This window comes from Bos grunniens, chromosome 11 (assembly GCF_055505025.1).
Source record: "Bos grunniens cultivar Pamir isolate PY7600 chromosome 11, Bosgru_T2T1.0, whole genome shotgun sequence".
NCBI classification, from domain to species: Eukaryota; Metazoa; Chordata; class Mammalia; order Artiodactyla; family Bovidae; genus Bos; species Bos grunniens.
Genome location: NC_141175.1, coordinates 87,206,429 through 87,210,505, shown reverse-complemented (window position 1 = coordinate 87,210,505; position 4,077 = coordinate 87,206,429). Strand labels below are relative to the sequence as shown.

Below are 4,077 nucleotides of genomic sequence, written 5' to 3'. Positions count from 1 at the left end.
TATATTGTTTATTTCCTAATACATCCTTACATTTATACACAATGTTATCTATTTAATTCACACCTGAAATCTAAATGTCTTGGTTGAACCTCAGGGGAAAATTCTAGGAAGGGCTCCATTTACCCACTCAAGTACATCCAGAATAATCATTTCTTTAGTGACAGGATGGCCTTCTTTTCTGGCATATCTGACCCTCCTTTGTAATGCATGGACAGCTTGGATTGCAGTGGGCAGAGCAGTGTACTCTGTCCTCCAGTTGGAAAAACTAAGTTAATGTTTAGTTACCAGAGCAAAGCATCTTTAACAATTCTTGACAAAACCTGTATTTTTGTTGTCATTGTTCAGTTGCTAAGTCGTGTCCAACTCTTTGTGACCCCATAAATGGCAGCATGCCAGGCTTCTCTGTCCTTCACTATCTTCCAGAGTTTACTCAAACTCATGTCCATTGAGTCAGGGATACCATCCAACCATCTCATCCTCTATTGTCCCCTTCTCCTCTTGTCCTCAATCTTTCCCAGCATCAGAGTCTTTTCCAATGAGTTGGCTCTTCTCATCATGTGGCCAAAGTATTGGAGCTTCAGCATCAGTCTTTCCAATGAATATTCAGGTTAATTTCCTTGAGAATTGACTGGTTTGATCTTGCTGTCCAAGGAACTCTCAAGAGTCTTCTCCAGCAGCACAGTTCAAAAGCATCAACTCTTCGGCATTCATCCTGTATTTTGGAGTTCTGGAATTCTGTAAGCCTTGTTTTAAAAATTACTATATACTTTTATGATACAAAATCTTTCTTAAGGGTTCAGGCCAATCTGTCTGTGAAGACATGTAGGGTAGGAGTGAATCTGCATGATGGATAAAGTGGGTGTGAGTCTCCAGATTGTAAATGAGTTAGGTAATGACACTGGAGAAGTCATAAATATCTGTGAATAAGTAATAAAGTGACATTTTGGAAGTACTTCCAACGAGTCAACTTTGTTTTGAATCTCATCCATCTCCTAGAACCCTCCTAATCCAGTGGAATCCTAGCCTACTGAAGCCTAATCCTATGGAATCGTCCTTCCTAAAGTCTCTCACGTCCTTTGTTTCCTCGGGCCCCTGACACTCTTCAGGTCCTCATCACATCACACCTGGATTATTGAAACAGCCTCTTCATTGATCTTCCTGTCTCCAGCTTCTTCCTGCCTGTTATCCATTCCTCATGCTGCCACAGGGCTCAGGGCTTGTTTTTTCCCCTAATATGCCACTTTCAACATGCTCTGGCTCTGTTCAGAGATCTCTGTTCCCCATTGCCTTCAGAGTGATGTCTCCATCCACAGTACAGAAGTCAAGGTCCTCTAGGTTCCAGTTCACCTGTCCAAACTTCTCTCCTCAAAGCATCAGCCAGATGGTCACCACCTCCTCGGCAGACCTGTGCCTCTCTATTCATCAGTCCCCATGGCCACCTCCACTTAGCTCATCTCTAGAAGGCCTTTTCCCTTCCTCTCTGTCTCTTCAAACACAAACTTTCTGTAAGGGCTTCATCCCCTAAAGCCCCTTCCAACATTTCCAGTCCATCCTGGTCTAATTGAGTGGCTTTCTTGCATTGTCTGTCCTCAGCCATTTCAGTCGTATCCGACTCTTTGCAACCTCATGGACTGGAGCCCGCCAGGCTCCTCTGTCCATGGGATTCTCCAGGCAAGAATACTGAAGTGGGTTGCCATGCCTCCTCCTCCAGAGGATCTGCCCGACCCAGAGCCTGAACCCATGTCTCTAAAGTTTCCTTCATTGGCAGGCAGGTTTTTCACTGTTAGAGCCATCTGGGAAGCCCTTTCTTGTATTACTAATTCTATTTCAATAGAAACTTACTGGAGATGCAGAGTAACTTCACTCAAAGTTAAAAAACCACAATTAGAGATCTTCCAGGTACCAAGACCTACAGTGGAAAGCTTCTATAGGGTCAGAGAGAGGCATGCATATGAGTATGTCCTCAACCCCGGCTCTGTGTCCACACTGCCTCTATCTCAGAAAGGTGGCAGGGAAGCTTGTGCTGGTTCTTCTAATTAAGCCAAGGCCACAATGCCCTCCTAGTGCCACAGCTTTTAAGGCTCCCACCTGAGATGGGATCTCAGCATGTCAGACTCTGAAAGCCAATGGTACTTACATCCAGGAGACCCATCAGATTATAGGGAACAATGGAATGATTCTCTACGAGTTCATGAGCATAAGCTGAGGCTAGCCCCACAGGGCTCAGCCCAGAGGGAGCAGGCAAAAATGTCCATCTCCCAGACTTACCCTGGAAGGAGATTGTTTACAAGCCCCTACCCGAGGGTCCAGCTTTTAATTTGCAGTCCTCCATGAAAACCAGGGAGCCAGTGGGTCATTCTACCACCTTCTCCTTCCAACTCATCCCAACTAGGAAACCAGGTGCCAACACCTCTCTGAAAGGAGCTTGTATTTATGCTTGGTGTCCCAGCTTTTGTGGCTGCTGTTCAAAATATACTATTGAATCATTAAAATTTGCTGAATAGCTTTGCGCAGTGGCAGTATCGTAGCCAATGAGGTTTATCCGAGGCGCGATTATTGCTAATTGAAAACTTAAAAAATAAATAAATAAAATAAAATTTGCTGAATAGAACTTGTGTTTTCACCAAAAAAAAAAAAAAAAAGGAAATATATGAGGTGATGAGATGTGTTAATTAACTTAATTAGCTTGATGGTGGGAATCCTGTCACCGTGTATACATATATCAAATCATCTGACTATAGGTTTTAAATATGTGACAATTTTATTTGTCAATCATACCTCAATAAAGTTGAAAAATAAAATAAAAATTGAGACTACCCTGGTGTTCCAGTGGCTAAGAGTCCGAGCTCCCAATGCAGGAAGCCCTGGAGATCCCATATGCAGCACTTAAGAGCCTGGGCTACCCAGGTGGCTCAGTGAGTTAAGAATCTGCTTGCAACTGGAGAGGCATGGGTTCAATCCCTGGGTCAGGAAGATTCCCCTAGAGGGGAGCATGGTAACCCACTCCAGTATTCTTGCCTGGAGAATCCCATGGACAGAGGAGCCTGGTGGGCTACAGTCCATGGGGTCTCAAAGAGTTGGACATGACAGAAATGGTTGAACACACACATACACAGCTAAGAGCTGCATACCACAACTAAGACCCAGCACAGCCAAATAAATATTTTTTAATAAATAAAAATAAATAAATAATGTTTAAGCCCACTAAGATTTCATCCCTAATCATATCCTCCCCCTCATTCTGCCCACCCTTCCAAGAAGCAACTACTGGCCCAAATTGTTGCATGGATAATTCTCTGACTTTTCTTCATAGGTTTTAATTACACATGATTGTTTTTAAAAAACATATATAGGGGGACTTCCCTGGTGTTCTGGTGGTTAAGACTCTTTGTTCCCAATGCAGAGGACTAGGGTTCAATTCCTGGTCAGAGAACTAGATCCCACGTGCTGCAACTAAGACCCAGAGCAGCCAAATAAATAAATATTTTTGAACCTGTATATGTACATTGTTTACATTTGCATGCCAACCTTCACACATTTTCCACAAAATGCTACCTGATCTTCTGACAGGTTTTCCTACTTCTTGATTTATTCTGTCACCATGCCATTTTCTTCTTTAGTCTCTGGTCGGGTCATTTCACTGCTCAGCAGCCTGCAGGGACTCCTCGTTCACCACTGAAACAATTCCCTTCACAACCCTTAATATTCTGAGCTTCACAAGGCTTTTAATTTCTCTGAGCCTCAATTTTGCCATCTGTAATAGGGATCAAAATACCCTATAGGATTGTTTTGAGGATCATATCAAACAGGTAAAGAACATACCATGAGGCCTGACAGCTAGTAGAAATACGGTTCACTGGGGCTAACCTTACTTTTATTACTCCTCCCTGAGCTGTTCTTTTTTAATGACCATCATTACTCCTCTATGAACTACCCCCTCAGCCATAGCACAGGGCCCCACACATAGTAAAGGCTCATGTTTTCTGAGTGTAAAATATGCCAGTCTCATGATCAACTCACGCACGTGTTGATAATTCCTGGAGTGGGGATTTCTGTTATTAATAACTGGTCTTTGAA

The 4,077-nt window shown here is 43.1% G+C and overlaps 1 pseudogene; it reads left to right on the top strand.

Annotated features, from left to right (window-relative positions):
- The first annotated feature begins 2,502 nt into the window (after positions 1–2,502).
- LOC147363492 (U4 spliceosomal RNA) lies at positions 2,503–2,620 on the top strand (annotated as a pseudogene).
- Positions 2,621–4,077: the final 1,457 nt, after the last annotated feature.